The 17748-nt window shown below is 38.8% G+C and overlaps 1 protein-coding gene across 3 annotated transcripts in view; it reads right to left on the bottom strand.

Annotated features, from left to right (window-relative positions):
* The window catches only part of TTLL11 (tubulin tyrosine ligase like 11), a 114278-nt gene that overhangs the window by 92966 nt on the left and 3564 nt on the right, over window positions 1–17748 (bottom strand). For all 3 annotated transcript variants that reach the window (XM_074973727.1, XM_074973729.1, XM_074973728.1), the window contains exon 2: window positions 1365–1461. The gene's annotated coding sequence lies outside the window, so the exon portion shown is untranslated. The remainder of the gene's footprint in view (window positions 1–1364; window positions 1462–17748) is intronic.

The raw sequence follows: 17748 nt of genomic DNA on the forward strand, positions 1-17748 counted from the left end.
CACTTTTGTCTATATTTTTGTTCACAATCAGACAAAACTCAGTAAGTGGAGCAAAAAGTTCTATATATGGGGTTTCTTACTCACACAGCATACTAACAGTAGCAATATATCTGAAGTGAAGGGCTTATAAGTCAATACCTAAGCTCTTAATTCTTATTCAGTGGGATCTATGCTGGAATTGAATGAGAAATAATGGATCTTAAGAAAGTAGAATAGTCATAATAAGATGAGAGTTGACATGAACTCTTCAATATTAAAAAATCCATTTAAGGAACTGTGCTTTGAGATTTTCCCAGAAAGAAAGCTAGAGCTCAATACAAAATAGATTTTTTTTTTAGTAGAAACAAATCCTCTAGGACGTAGCATTTTTACTGATGTTACAAGACACACAAGAATTGTTTAAATTATTTTAATTTAATTACAACCTAAAGACCAAGTTTCTCTGAATTAATGTTCTATATATGTACTGTTCCTTAGTGTTCCATTATACTCTCAATCCATAAAGAGCTTGAGTTACCCATTCTGGTATTCATACCATGTCTTAACTAAATCTCTAATTATTATTGATTCATAAAACATGCCCAATAACATGAGTCAGAGTGATCCAGTTTGAACATCTTTTTTCAATATAAAACTACTCACAAATGAAGAATATGGTATACTGTGAATCAAAGCATCTACTGATGAACACAATAGGAAATTTGCCATTAATTTCAATTGGACCATGATTTGATCTGATAGATTTTTATCTGGGCAATAGTTGAGCTCTGGGGTCCACTCCCAACATAAGAAGCCATGAAGCCCAGTTTCATTTCATATTTATCTTCTGGTTAATGAAGGCTTTCAGTAGCATCCAAAACGCTCTTTCACCTTACTTAATTACTGGTTAATTTTAGCATCCCTTTTACTTGATCAAAGCCTCAGGATCCAAATCCACTGTACTTTATGCGACTTCTACCCCTTATCATGATTGCATCTAAGAATTTAGATATTTGATAACTGCAGAAAGCTATCAACAGGAGAGTGCAAAAGACTGAACACAATCTAGACAAAAGGTCCAAGGAAGATTCAAGATAACAAAAGATGGCACCATTTGTTTAAGGCTTTGTTATTCCAACTGTAATCAGCACTACGCAAGCAGCAAACACTCTCCTTGATGGTGAAACAGATAATCAGCCATTTACTTGCATCAGGATGAGAACACCAGACTTTTGATCAAAATAAGATGAAACCTTTCCTATTTTGCAGAGCGTTACAAGTGGTAACTGCCCAGCATATTACCAACAAGGTGGGTGAATGATTCAGAAACAGCATGAAAAACAGTTTAAAAACATTTCTTTAACTTCAAGCACAAGATTAATTACCTGGAAACTTGTTGACTTGACCTGAGAATATGTCATTATCATGAAATGATACCCCATGCCAATAGATATCACAGGGCAAGCGTCGACCAAATGGAAACTGGAAAAAAGATACAATACAGATTTTGAAAGAGATTGGCTACACGTACAAGTTTCTTACCTTTGTAAAAGTTCAAATAAAATATAAGCCCTTCAAAGAACAGCATTCTGGACATCAGTAAAGTCCACGCTTTATATCTAGTGCCCAACTTTAATGGGAAGAGCTTATTGTACGATATCAAAGTTGGGGCCTCTGCTAGTGTGTGAATTAAAAGCTATTTTTAAAAAAAATTATTCAACTTTCTTCCTCTCAATAAATACGAGAGAAAGATGTGGGCTTCTTTGCCACTACTCTTTTGTAAATAATTATTGTTAAAATTTAAATTTACTAACTTAACTCTGGACACAATAATAATAATAATAATAATAATTTAAATTAGCAGTATTTAAAGTATTACTTTTTCCAAAATTTGACTGCAGCTTTTCAACCAAACTGAATCATATGTCTGAGCTCATGCTCAAAACTTAAAATTGAGTGCTCACAACAGGATGTTTAAATTTAAATACAGTTGCTTTACATGGTTTTAAAACTCCTCAATGGAAACCAGGAAAAAAAATCAAACTGCATAGGAGCATGGGATTGGGGGAGCAGTGATGCACAGATAGGTCTTGTCTCCTGTAACATTCCTCCACGCCCCCTGGGGGCTGTGAAGGGGGAGCAAGGAGCATTACTCTTCCAACCTGGGCTGTGAGGCAAGCATCAGAAACTGCTGCTCTCCTACCCTGCCCTTACGCAGGGAGCCCTGACATCCCTCCTCACCCCCCCTACAGCCCTCTAGGGGTGCATGGAGGAGCAATGTTCAAGGGGGGGCAGCAAGCAGCAATGCCAGCTGCTCCATGCATCCAGGTCAGTTTCTCCACATGGACGCAGGAGGGGGGTGCAAGAGTTAGGGGCGCAGGAGCAAAGTGCAGGGGTTAGGGACACAGGAGGGAGGTGCAGGGATTAGGGGTGAAGGGGGCACAGTGCAGAAATTAGGGGTGCAGGAGGGGGTGCATGGGTTGGGGCAAAGGGGGCACAGGGCAGGGGTTGGGGCAAAGGGGGGATGGGGAGCCTATGGATCCCACAGAGGCCAGTGACAATGGGGGGGCACCACACCCACAGGGGTCAGGGATGCCAAAATACAAGTTCGCCCAGGGTGCCATTTTCCCTAAGGCCGTCCCTGTTACCAGATTTTAAATAAATAACACATATTTCTAAAGTACAAAGTGAGGAAGATGTACTATACTTTTCAGTATCAACCAGGTGCCAACTATAATTTATACTTAGGGGCCTACCAAATTCATGGCTGTGAAAAACATGTCATGGACCGTGAAATAAGCCCTCCCCCATGAAATCTCGCTATTGGAGAGGAGAAGAAGGGGCAGGGCTGAGAGCACCCCATCTGGGGGCTCCTACAGTTCCTCGGGCTCCAGCTGCTAGTCCCCGGGCTGGACAGGGACGGGATTTACTCTTCCCCTGCACAGCCACTCTCAGTGGGAGACCAGACCCACCTGTGGGTACCTCCCCCCACCGCAGGAACCTCTGTGGCAGCAGTTGGGCTCTGAAGGCAGCACAGAAGTGAGGGTGGCAATCCTGCAAACTCCCCCCCACACACACACACACCAGCTTTGTGACCTCTCCACATCCTTCCTTTGGGTTGGGAACCCGACCATTACAACACCACGAAATTTCAAATGTAAACCTCTGAAAATGTGAAATTGACTAATTTTCAAATCCTGTGGCCATGAAATTGACCGAAATGGACCTAAATTTGGTAGAACTGTATTTATAATATTTTGTTCATTTTATTAGCAGCAAATGGACAGCTTTTTAGCTCTGTGACAGGAGGTACGTAAAGAAGGAATGAGAAATCCATATTTGTCATTTTCTTCTGAATATTAGTATTATTTTTTAAAGAAAAGAAAAATAATAACAGAAGTTAAACAAACAAACAAGCAAGCTTGCAAACAGAGCAATCATAGGTGAAATGTTTATTTGAATTTATCAACTGGAGCAGAGAAATTATCCCTACAGCATTAGCCACTCACACATGTGAAAAGGTAATTCTGCCATAATTACATATACCGCACTTTTGCTTCCTATTATTAAAAGATAGGTCATTCAAAAAATTAAGCAGTGAATTAAAACAGTGTAAAGCCTCTCAACCTCAACCAGTCAACCCTAGCAGGAAAGGCTATATTCATGAGGTCAATTTCCCAAATACACAATATGTAACCCATAAATCAAAATGTTGTTTGGTCAAAATGTATACACTAATTTTCTCTAAATCACTCCTCTAGGGCTATTCTCTTGAAAAATGGATTACACAGTCATTCCTACCTATCCAAAATCAACATCTTTTCCTCCTGTGAATCTGTGTAGGTGCATTAATTAAATGTGTCATATAGAGAATTATTTGCAAGAAGATATTGTACTAGGAGATTAAATCACTTCAAGACAAACATGTTATACTTCTGCTTCCAGTCATAATACTTTTAGGATCCTATCCTGTGAAATTTTAGCATCCTCAGTGCCCACTGACATTAAGCAATTTAACTATTAAAAACAAACTCTAGCAGCACATTGAGCCCTTAGTAAACTCAATATACACTACAGCAATTTCTCTGGCTGTTTATGGTTAAGTTTAATTTCCCTCCATGAAAGAAATCCTTATTAGCCCTGACTTATTTTAGACAAAAGAAAGAAAATTAAAAAAAAAAAGTTAGAAACTTTTCATGAATCTGTTCCTTTATTTGCAACTTTAGTTAAAATTTCAGTTTATTTAGTAAATAACTTTGAAAAAATAATCAAAACACTAATTTAGTAATGTATTCCTTTCTCCACTTCCTAATTCATAGGAGTAACATGCACAACATAACAGAGCTAGAAAGCTCTGGTCTCATTCCATTATTATTCAGGCTGCAAAGAGAAAAAAAAAATGTGTTTTTGTATTTGTGAAAATTAATTCCATTAGGCTCTGAAAGACAATCAGTGGCCTTAAACCTTCTCTCCACAGGTATATTCAGAATAGAAATTCTGTGCTGGTTCTCAGACTGCCCTTCCCACTAAAAACTTGAACAATTTATTTATTTATTAAATGAAATTGAAATGAAGTGAATAAAATTTGCATTTATATAGCACCTTTCATCTACAGAGGATATCGAAGAACTTTACAAACACTGTACAGAAACCATTTCACAATGGATGAAGTGTAAGCACCTCAGGGCTGGAACATGGCTGCACTTTGCACCAGAATGTTACTCAACAGTTTGAAGGGAAAAGGGACTTCCCCACTCTGAGCAAATCAAGTGAGTATTTACGCAAATAAAATTCTGGATTTACCCAAAAGCAGGTCTAATACCCTGACTCTTCTGAAATGCCACGGGTTCTTCAGTGTCTAAACCAGGGGTAGGCAACCTATGGCACGTGTGCCGAAGGCGGCATGCACGCTGATTGTCAGTGGCACTCACACTGCCCGGGTCCAGGCCACCGGTCCAGGAGCCTCTGCATTTTAATTTAATTTTAAATAAAGCTTCTTAAACATTTTAAAAACCTTATTTACTTTACATACAACAATAGTTTAGTTATATATTATAGACTTATAGAAAGAGACCTTCTAAAAATGTTAAAATGTGTTACTGGCATGCAAAACCTTAAATTAGAGTGAATGAATGAAGACTCGGCACGCCACTTCTGAAAGCTTGCTGACCCCTGGCTCTAAACCATGATTTAAACTTCAGAATATAGTTTATAAACAAACAGGTCAGCACCTTGGGCCTACTCTGGCAGCTAAACCCATTTTAAATCATCCCTTTGAGGAGTCTCTCTATGTTGGGGAATACATAAGTAGAACAGAGATGTTTTAATGGCTCTTTTTTCATGCCCACCTGATGCAGAGGGAAAAGGGGACATTATTATGGCATCCCTTGAACCCTAATAATACCCAGACCTATGGTTAGCTGGTATAAGCAGCCTCAGGTCTCTAATTTATGCCAGGCACTGAGCAGATGCACAACAGCCACAGGATTTGGGGACCATAAAAATAGCTAAAGCCACCTTTCTCCCTTTCTTTGCAGTCTTGTGCTGAGATGACAAGAGAATCTGGTCCCTGGAGCTTTCAGTACAAAACAATTTTGAGGCTGTGCCTGTAAACAATTAATCTTAACTCTTCAAGCCATTTATTTAATGCCCTCCAAGTCTGAACAAAAAAGATCTTCATCTGAACAAAACCAGGAGAGCGAGCATAAAATGAACAGATTTGTTTTCACAGCTCTGACCCAATTAATAATCAATCAATCATAGTCAAACTGCTCTGACAAGGCTTTTCTAGCTCTTGATAGGAAGCCATTAATTTAAACTGTGTCCCACAGGTCACATCAGTCTGTTCCATCATGTTACGGACAAGCTAAGTGACTCTTGGCTTCTTGTCAGCTTTTACTACCATAGAATTTCAAACTGTTTCTCTGCTGCTGTGCCTCTACTGAATATATAGATAAATGGAGCATTTAATGCTAGGACATTTGAGGTCTCAGCCATATACGTCTTCCATTTTCCTGTTTGTGTCTAGTGAAGGGTTAATCTACTGAGAGACGAATAAATTCAAGGTGCAAGCTTAATTTATTCCCATTATTTTATTTGGCACATCATGTCCATTTCAAGAATCTGACACACTAAGTCAGATAGTCCACTCTAGAGGCATTAATACTTGCTTCAGTGGTATGCACATTACAATTCTGCAGTGCATGTTGTGAGCTCCACACCTGTGCATCAGCCAAGACACAGCTCTTGCTGTTGTAATTTTATTCAAAATTCCCACACCTGAAAGTTATACTGTTTTCCTATTTGTTGCTTTTGATAGCAGAATTTGAACCTGTCAATTACCCTCCTCGGAATCTTTCCCATCTTCTTGATATACCAATGTTAGCATATATATGCATTCTCTACTCAGCTTTAATGTTATTGTTCTCTATGGTATATTTAAACAATTTAGCTTCATTTACTCAACCAACTTTGACCAAGCTGATTGTCAATCACAGCTGAAAATGGTAGACAGGGCCCCTCTTTGATTACTAGCTAACAAGGCAATCACATTATCTCTCACAGATCATATTTGCATGGCCCATCACCACTGTTCCCTCTAAGCTGCGCGCACACACACAGATCCTAAACCCCGCGCACATCGCAAAACACTGCACACACAAAAATTTGCACAGAAGCACAACAATTTGCCCAGAAGACATTTTTTGCGCACACGGCCAGTCAAAAATTAGAGGGAACATTGCCCATCCCTGCAAGTTAAAGCAAAGCACTTCACCCTTGGTTTTCAGTCATCTTCCTAACTACAGAATTTCAAATAATTCCTCTGCCCTTTTTTATTACTTCATATACCAGAATGTCCCAGGATATTAGAGAGACAAGATGGGTGAGATAATATATTTTATTGAACCAACTTCTGCTGCTGAAAGAGACAAACTTTCAAGCTTATGCAGAGCTTACCTCACCTATCTTGTTTCTGTCCAACATAATGATCTTCTGGAAAGCACTGAAGAGTAAAAGTTATTCCCAAACAAAATGTTTATGTAAAAAAAAAAAAGTTATAATGTGAAGGTTGATAGTGTTTCAGTGAAGTCCAGCTAACCTTCCTCCGCTATACCGCACTGAGACACAGTAGCATCCTGGTCTCTGAGGTTGCTACAGTACTGGGAAGACTGCAGATTTAATTAAAGTCAATTAACCCATTTCGGTACTGACACTTGGGTGGCAGTTATTGGACTAATGAGGCAATTGGCTCAGTACTGTAATTGGGAGGATATATATTTGGGAGGAAAAGGAAGTAAAAGGGACTTAGAGGATGAGCATTGGAGAGGAGAGAAAGCTGTGTGGCAATCACCTCCTGCTATATACCTGTGGTTCTTTATGTTTTAAAACTGAAGATTAAATGCACACGTGGTGAAAGAAAACAGCTTGCACAGATTTGTAGCTAGGAGACCACAAGAAAAGGCTAGGCAGCAGTACTCACACAGCAGGTGAAGAGATGCCTTGTGACAGGCACCCGAAAAGTTATATTTTCTTTATAAAAACTCAACACAGCTTTGAGGAAAAAAATTAAATGACAAAATATTAACAGTTAAAGGATCCAGTTAGTTCCACACTGCCATACAATCATTCACTAATACCCCCAACCAATTTCCAACACCCACCCAAATTAAACAGTCACCATATTTGTTCTGTAACGGAAATATGATGTTGAATGCATACGGATTACTGTTATATGTTGTTTATTAAATGTATAGTTAAGACTTTGAAAGAAATATAGTCCCAGGGGACGCTATAGCAATATTCGATAATTCTCATCATGTAGTATGTTGGAGTAGAGAATTACATTTCATTAACAGAACTGGAATATCAATCTGGTGTTATGAAATGCAATTGATTATATGGTGATGTATTTGGAGAGAAGTTAGGATTAGAGTTTAAAGACAGGCTTATAATGAAAAGCTTACTTCAACCTTAACTATGGAGCAGCAGCACAGGAATGGGCTAGTTCCTTATATCCGCATTTGAAGAACACCAAAATGAGACGAAAAGCAGGGACTATACTGACATTCAGCATGACAAGTCAAGTTATCCCTGCTACAAAACAATTCTTTCTAAAATAAGAACAGGAAGAAGTCAGTGCAGCCTTCCAACATGTAACAGCAAGAGAACACACAAAGGGACGAACTAGTCTCTAATGCAAGGACCTCCATGGGTTATACAAGGGGTGAATTTAGCCCAACAGCAACATCAGCCTAGTCATCTTTTGTGATATGTAGGATATATATAAGGGGCAGGGATAGTGAAGCTATAACACAGGATGCAAGAGTTTCAGAAAGTGTCTTTTTTATTTTTTTAGACAATAAAAACAAAGTTAAGCTTATTTTGAATATAACCCCCACGGACACGGTACACTAGTTCTAGATGTTCTTACATTAGTCACTGCTCTGTATTCTTGGCAGTTATACCATTACTGTCCTTGTTAGATCCAGATGTGCTTTATGGTATAGGAGCTCTTCCCAACATTCACATCTGTCTGCAACTGGCCCTCAAAATTCTAGAGAAGCAGGTAGGTGCTATGCTACCAGAGCTGTTGTGATGCACCTCTCCAATGCAGGCTGTAATACTTGGTGCTTTGAACTTTATTTTTCTTTCCCAAGTTCCTCAGAACTTATTTGTTTCACAATGGCATTTAATCCAATTTGCCAGACTTACCAAGCACTATTTAGGGGAGAGGAAAGTATCGTCTTCATTTTATTCCTGAAAACCCAGTTCTAGGATGCCTATCTGGTAACCTAAAAGGCAGCAGACATCCCAGATAGATCCTAGTTCTTCCCAGCTCACAGTAATGAAGACAAGAAAGGGCCTTGGGGCTGCTGGACAATCAAAAAAATCAGATCTCTCCATCTGTGTGTGGTCACATTGATAAAAGCCACAACAATACTCTAAGCCAAGTTAACAGAAGTGGGAGTTACATAACAGCCTGGTTCCCTAATTCCCTACAAAAATGGGATAGACGGGGGGGGGGGGAGGGGAAAAGAGTACCCATACACCCTCTTATTAGAAGACAAACCCTTATTCAGACACAGAAGTTTTTAACAGGTAGAGTAAAACCCCCAAACAAAGTCAGGCATACACAGCCTGTCATTCTTCCTTTGTCCTTCCTCGGCTCTACCCACATCTCTCCCAAGGCAGCAGAACCTTACACAGCTGAAGATCCACCTGGGCTTGTCTACACACACAATTTGCACTGGTTTATACTAGAGGTACGATGTTGCACCGATTTAGCTATCATTGCAACCTTGTATGCAGATGCTCTTAACATACTTTAAACAACAAAGGCAAGCTACATTCGCACACAAAGTTACGGTGGGTTAGCTAAACTGGTGCAACATTATCGGTGCCTCAGAAACCGTTAAATTATTACAAAATAATCTGAAAGGTAATTTACTGCTCAGACTGTGTTCCTCCTACAAGAACTGACAAAGAAGCCTATAACAGAAAAGGGAGTGCAAGAAAATTCTGTTCTTTGGGCCACAAGGGAGAATATCATCTGCAACACACGAAATACAACTTTAGCTTTGGTAGATATAAGAAAGGAGTTATTTGACTTTAGAATATATTTGCTTTAGAATATATTCATTTGTTCTAACACATACAGCTATTGAGATCTTAAACTTAGTTTTATCTTCCCTTTAAGAAAAGCATTTCAACTCACCTTTAAATCTACATCAAACATCTAACAGAAAATATATTTGGAGAAGACTGAGAATGATTGACAGAGATGTCTGTGAAAGAAATCCTTATAATTTCAGCCAGAGGAGATAATAATCTTTCTTGAAATATCCTTGCAGAAGTGGAAAATTAATTTCTAAAATTCCAAATGAAAAATCTCTTACAAAGATGTGAACTTAGGGGTCAGTATGGGCACACTGTCTATGTTTTTTCTAATTCTCACTGTTTTTAAAGCACCCCTTATTGTTTAGGCTTCTATTCCTTCTCTCATGTTAAATCCAGGATAATGTGGGTTTCCTAATAAAATTCCCATAAAAAACTTCATAGCAGTCGGCTGATGCAGTTTAGCTGTTTGTATCATGGTGCACCAATATTGCTGAAACAAAGCCATTCTGAAATGCCGCTGTAACTATGGCAACCAGTGTTCAGAATGTAAGAATCCAACCAGAAGTAGCATATGTCACACTGTAATATTGCTTACTATTAGGAATGGAAATTACCAGTAAGTGGATGCCTACTTTATGAGAACAGAGTCTAGCAGTGCCTCCTGCTAGTCATGTAAGCAAACACAAGTCAACCTGAATCAAATATTATAAATAGGAGCAAAATAAAAGGATGGAATAGGCTAGTTAAAAATATGTATAAAGGAGGGAGTAAAAGGTAGGGACGGGAGAGAAGGGGACATAAGTTAAAGCTCAAAATCTGACAAACCTAAAAGGTATTTAATCTGGAGCAGAAGGGGAAAACCTCCAAATCGTTAGCTTTAAATATATAATTTTTACTCTTATTGCCAAGAAGTTTTAAGAAGTTGCATTTTTTTTTGTTCGGGTTTTTTTTTCCTGGTGGTTTTTTTTTTTGTTTTTTTTTTAAATGATGGTGTGGGTGGCTGCAGGGCTCCCACAAGAAACAGTTTGTGGTCCCTCTGCTGGGTCTGTAATAGAAGTTAAACACTATTCCCAGAGCTGTACCCGCATCAGTGATACAAGTTTACGAAGAAGGTGGCGGTACTATTGTCAATATCTCATATGCACAGTGTAGCCTTGCTTAAAAGTAATTTGTTTCTTGGATCATTAGAGTTTAGTGTTGCTCATTTTATTTTCTGTTCCATATTTCTTGTCTTTTCTAACTCATACACATGTATCAGCTAAACAATAGATTTCACTTTCTTCACTCTCCTCCATTGTACCAAAACAGAATATTCAGCTCTTATTAGTATAAAATCTTAATTTACGTTTTTCTTGTTCCTTCTTTATATAATATATACTTATTATTTCATAAGAGGAATCAAATTCAAATCTGATGGTATGACACCAGACTTTGAAGGTAAAAATATATGTTCAGCATTTAGTATTCAATATACAACAATTCCAACGAAATAAAATCATTCCAGAATTCCATTGTAACAATGGTAGCATACATTCAATGTACTTCAACTGAAATACTACTATAATTGGAGGGAAATGTGTCCCTGGAGTATGCATTTACAGTACAGAACTCCCTTCCCAACATCCTTATGGAGAAACTAGTCCTTTGTGTCCTATACTCAGTCAGGATATAAATGGTAAGCCAGTTCAAAGTGATTAAACACCTCCAAGTGCTTTGTAATGGAATTTAAAATGGGATTTTTTTTGTAATCAGTACTACCATTTTATTTTCCTTTTAAGTGTCTATTTTCCTGGCCTTAGAGACAGCGTGTGATGAACTCCCACTAATGTTAAAGCGAGCTTCAAAGCCACATGAGAGCATTAAAAGAGAGAGAGACTCTCTCCCAAACTAGCCAAAAGCAGCATGTGTTTGGGGATTTATCAAATAGCCACAACTGGCCCTACCATAAAATGAAGCCTTTAAAACATGTAGGAAATATCATGCTATTTTTAGTTTGAAATTTCTTAATCATGAAGAACAGCACTATTTAAAAGCTGTTGGAACTTTGTAAAGAAAAATAAATTGTCATATAAGAGAAAGATGGAAAATGAGTGACTAATTTACAACAAATAGTCTTTCTGAATACAGAAATCACAGTATAGACTACACCATATACTGGATACATGCATTTCTCTGGTGGCCTCCCACTGTCTAATCAGCATCTGAAAATGCACAGCCGTACAGCAAACAAATAAACAAAACTGAATCAAAGACGTCAGTCTAGAATTCTGTAGATTAATTAATTATCCAGCAAAGGAAGACAAAGCATTCAGCAAACAGCAATTCTTTCTGAATTAGGTGAATGTCGCTGAAAATAAAAACAGCCTCTGAAGCTTCAAAAGACTGAGCAGAAGCAGAATACATCGAACAGGATCCCTCAACATGTGTTAAAGCACGGTATTTTATACCTAGTAGTATATATTAATAATTATGCACACTTTCTGTAAGGTCCTGGCCTTCCAAAACTTTCACCACTCTCTCTAGTCTTAAAATTGTACTAAAATTAGGGGCTCTTAAAGAAAATAATATGATATCATTTGTGGAAGTTTCTAGCTTTAGGTTCTCTCAATGTTTATTAGGCTTGGCACCCTTGCACTTGGCTCCCGAAGGCTAGCAGTGTTGTGGAGTTTCATACGAAGGCCATGTCTACCTAGAGACCTTATAGTGGAACAGCTGAACCGATGTAAGATCTCTTGCGTAGCCACTCTATGCCGACAGAAGAACAACATAATTAACATGTCTCCTGTCAACATAATTAAACCATCCCCAATGAGCAGCAGTAGCTTTCCCGCTGACATAGAATTGTGCACACTACCACTTAGGCTGGCAAAATGTATATCACACAAGGCTGTTGTTTTTCACTCCCCTGAGCATCATAACTTTTGCTGACATAAGTGGTACTGTAGACATGGTGTAATGTTAGTTAAGATATGTGAAAAGTCTTACATGACTAATCCCCGCACAGCCAGTGATGCTGACAGCTTGTGAAGGAAGAGTCATCCTCCTCCTGCCTCTGGCAGAGGACAGAGAAATGAAGCCATGTTGGAGCATTGCTGAGGCAGTTAGAAGGGGTGGAATGCTGTGGGGACCTTTATGGGCAGCCCCAAGCAATTAAAAGAAATGCAGAAATCAGACAGATACCAAATGACACAAAAAGATAAGAAAGAAATAACAGAAGAATTGTCATCTGGAGCAGCCCAATGGCTCCTCCTATTGGCAAATTCCATAAGCAAACTTTTTTTTTTAAATCAATTCATCTTTAATCCACTTGCTAAACACTCCCTTGTAAACACTGATGACAACACAAACATCAGATGTCAAAACAGGCCAAAAAACATTTTGCTACATTTCTCTGTATTGTTTTTAGATGTTAGTAGCAGCATTATTTAAAGGAAGTGAAAAAACCTCCTAAAGAAGTGAATCCGCTGGAAGAGGAAGGGGGAGAAAATGAGGTTTGTTTGGGATTGGATGGGGGGGGGGGTTCTTTTTTAAACAGATTCAGAAATAAAAAGTCTCCCAGAAAATCAAACTTTTTACATTTTCAAAATTAATCTGTGATGGTAAAGGTAACAATCCTGCATAAAACATTTATTTATATATGGAAGTATAAATTAACAGAGCTTCAATAAGTGAAGAGTCTATTTTTCTACAGGTGTTTTATTAATGTAAAATGCAGTGCTTCAGTGTTTTTGTATGACATTCGTTGTTTCCAGTTATAAATACAAAGTATTGATTTTAGATTCCTATTCTCATTAGAAGCCTTTAATATTACTACATGAATGACAAATTAATATTTATATTTCAGAAAGATATTGTGCTTGATTCTCCATGGTCCTGTACTCTGTGTAGTTATTTACACCAGTGTAAAGTGGATATAAATTGCTACCCAATTTGCCCTGGTGTAAATGGTGCAGGGTAACAGAGAATTGGGCCTATTGTTTACCACCGACGTTTCAGACATCAACAATAAAACTGCCCATTAAGTTAGGTTAGACATGTCAGCTATTTTCAATATAATGATCTTATATTGAAGTAGCTCCTTTGATCCCAAAGGATTCTAAAGCACTTTAAAAGCTATCTATAGAAATCACTTCACTCACTACCGAGCTATAGCCACCTCTAGGATGAAACATGGTAACTGGCACATACAAGCAACAGTACAGAACAGTTTAGGACCAGAAGTGACGAATGCTGCAACCAACAGCAACTGCAGGAGCCAGAAAAAAGTACTCAAAGTGGAATTTAAAGAGGATTCTTGGAGGTCTGAAGGCTACATGCCTGCTCCTTCGGCATCCCCTCTCCCCCCCATCCCCTCCCCACCTTTGCCTTCCCCCTCTGGAAATCAATACAGGAGACTCTGAAAGCACTGCAATGGTTTATGTAAGTGATTACTGAAAACACGGCACAATATATGCTGTTCAATACAGGTAAACCTAATTTTACAAAGTTCTCAGAGACATCCAAACCCTTCATAAAAAACTGGGGGTTTTGATCATCAGGAGATTTGTACTACAAAGCTGTGAAGCTCTTAAGAAAGCAAGTTTTCAAGTCTCCAGAGCACTTAAGTGTAAGGATGCAGCAACTACCATGCTGCACCTAGTACAGCAAGGTGTAGTAACCAGTGTACTAGCTGGAGCTTCAGCCCAGTGCAGAAGACTAGCAAGGACTCATAACAGAACTATGTGCGCAATGGAAAGTGTGGTAGTACAATGGCCAATGAATACTTTGGTGTCTTTGTCAGGGCCACCACCCAGGAGCCAGAAGGCAACCGTCCTGGGCTGTCCCATAAAATGAACTGTTCAACAGCAAGTCACTCTTGATAAAAGCAGCAAGAGAGGCATGTCTGACTGATGCCTGATACAGCCATAGAGAAGGGATGCAGGAGCCACTGCAGGGAAGATGTTCAGTGAATAGATCACAGAGACAATATGAGGAGCCTGGACTTGCTAAGGAATTTGGAGGACTTCAAAAGATCAGAAGAATGTTCAGGGTAACAAAAACAGGGAACATAGAGAGGGAGGTTGCAAGAAAACAGGAGAGCAGTGGTCAAAGAAAGGCAAGGGTGAAAGAAATCAGGGAGGGAGAAGGGCCAGAACCATGTGGTGGGGCTACAAGGGGTCAGGTCAGAAAGGAGCTCTAATCCCATCTTGCCCCAAGCACTATGAATCCTTCTAGAATCCATACAAGTCAGTGAATCAGCATTGCCATCCCTATTTAATAAACTGCTTTCGATCAAAGTTACTTTAGTTTTCTTTGCTCAGATTCATTTATCCTCATGTTTATTTTATCATTACTCCTGCCTTTATACAGACAGTGCCAGCGCTTAGCTAAATGGACAGATAACTCACCTAGTTTCACTATAGCCTCTGTGAACACTTCTAAATGCTTGGCTGAAATGCTCTTGGGTAAGTAACTCTTACAGCAACACTCAGTGAACAACATATCCTTGAACCAAAACTCTTTGGAGGACAATTTTTCCTCTCTCCATTGGTTACAGTCTACTACTGTCAAAAAAGCTCTGCTACTTCGAGCATTTGTCCTCTACATCACATAATGTGGCAGACCTAAAAATTGCTTATAAATGAAGGAAAAACTGCCAGGAATTGAGTGTAAGTGGAGAGTGTCATACTGCAGAAGGTATATATGGGTCACAGTGAATGGTATTTGCCACTAATTAGCAAAAACGGCAAACCTTTTGGATAGTAAAAGATTACTACTAATGCAAAGTAAGTGTTGCAAAAATAAGGTTTCCTATCTTGTAGTTGTAAACACTTTTGTCTCTTTAACATGCACTTGCTATTACACCAGAGACATTAGACCACTAGTTTTGTATTACACTCCATTTCTCTTTAAGGAGAAATGTCACCATCAAGATGGACCAAGAACAGAGCACTAGAAAGTTTCTTCATGGCTGATTACACAAGAGATCAGAAACACATATGCTACACCCATTTCTTACAGAAACTGACAGTTCATGCTTAAGGTAAAACCTAACACTGCTATTAACAGCTGTCCCTTAATTCTGTATACTTTATAAAGTTCCATTAAATATAGTGCAATCAATACTAAAGTCAGTGAACTAATATTCGTGTCAGTATAGTAAAAGTAACTCAGGAGTTAATGAACGATTTTCACTATGCTATGGACCAGATTTTAAACTGCCCAGCAACTGCCTGAAAAAGAACAAGTCCTCAAAGACATTCAGTGAACATCACTACATATTTAGAGGATAGAATCTGGCCCTTAATGAGGTAACAGTTAGACCTAATCTACATATGCTATTTAAAAGCCCCTCTCCCCCCCAAAAAAACTGGTTTGCTAAGCCAGTTGTTATTATAGCAGCTGTTTGCCAGTTGCTCCAGTTCAGGTAGCAGGCAGTTTCTTGTCATAAACCTCATTTTCAGCTTCCCTAAAACCAAAGAAACTTCCATGCAATTTCACAGGCAGCATCTTGTTGTTAGATTTTGGGGAGGAGAAAATTTGGTGGAAATCAAGACATGAATTTCACAAGCTTGAATTTTTTTCTTTTTTCAGCATTTTCCTGAAGTTTCTTTGCCATCCCATATCTGACAAGTAAAGACACTGTACTTATACAAGTGCATTTTCATAATTTTAAATCTCCACTAGGTGTTGGGAAAGGCAATTTGCGTGTTCCCTCTGCAAGCAGGCAAGGGAATCTGACCTATTCTGTCTATTCAGTGACAGTGTAGAATAAGGATAGTATGGTATGAGTGACCAGAGCACAGCCTGAGTATATGGTCCCTATGAGCACATAAGATTCAGCTGCTGCCCAAAGGGAAAAAGGTGCTTTAATCTGGGACCTAAGAGGAAGCAAAAGGCTTAAAAAAATAACCCCCTGGTCAGATGCCACAGCAAGATGAAACTGCCTCCTATTTTGAATAACTATCCTGCTCAGACACCCTGTTCACCTTCACCAGACCTGAAGAGCTCTGTGAAGCTCAAAAGCTTATCCCTTCCACCTACAAGAGTTGGTCCAATAAAAGATATTACCTCAACTACCTTGTCTCTCTCTTTATGGTATATCATGTATTTAAACTACCTGATAACCAGGGTTCCTAGTTTTCCATGATAAAAAAAACCAAAATTCTCCAACATAAAAATCCAAGTTTTTCCACAATTAAAATGAAATGCTGAACTTTAGTTTCCCTAGCCACAGTATATACATATTTTATTGATATATTTACAATTTTCAAGATGACAGCCTAAGCCCCACCCATTCTCTGAATTTTTGATTATCTGACCTGGCCCCGGTCCCAATTAGATCAGATAACTGGGGTTCCGATGAAGTGAGCTGTAGCTCACGAAAGCTCATGCTCAAATAAATTGGTTAGTCTCTAAGGTGCCACAAGTACTCCTTTTCTTTTTGCGAATACAGACTAACATGGCTGTTACTCTGAAACCTGGGGTTCCACTGTAGATGTTTTTATTTTTTCACAAAATGTAAAAACTAAAGATTCTCTGTAAAAACACAAATTCTGCATTTTTCCACGTTCTTCTGCGGCAAATGGATTTCTAGGATCCCTGCCGATAACTGAATATTTTTGGTATTCAGATAAAACGAAAAAACTAGAAGGGCTTGTTTTAAAATGGCAGACTTGGCATGTATGTCCTGGATAAGGTTGATGGTGGGGATGGGTGTGTTAATCAAAACCTATTCCAATCCAGTCTTTAACTTGGGGATTACGCACATTTTAATGAAATGCTGTCCCTGATCATTCTCAGATAATGACCACTCCCTTCAGTCACACAACAGTTGGCATTCTAAGGCTATGGCTACACTACACTGTGTCGCTAGAGCGCTGTTAGGGCAGATGCTCAGCTTTACTCCAGCCCCTGCAAGTGGCGGTCGCTCTGTCAGTGGGAGAAGCTCTCCCGCCTACACAGCGCTATCCACACCGCTGCTTAGGTTAGTGTAACTTATGTCACTCAGGGAGTGTCTTATTCCCACCTCTGAGTGACATAATTTATACCGACATAGCCTAAACTGTCACCAGTATTCCTCATTTAACCCCCTCTTCTACCTGAAATGTTGTGTTTGTCACACATTAAAATTTGTTCACATTTTTGGGGCATACACTTCATTTCTTACCA

The sequence above is a fragment of the Natator depressus genome, chromosome 16, assembly GCF_965152275.1.
Source record: "Natator depressus isolate rNatDep1 chromosome 16, rNatDep2.hap1, whole genome shotgun sequence".
In the NCBI taxonomy this organism is placed as follows: Eukaryota; Metazoa; Chordata; order Testudines; family Cheloniidae; genus Natator; species Natator depressus.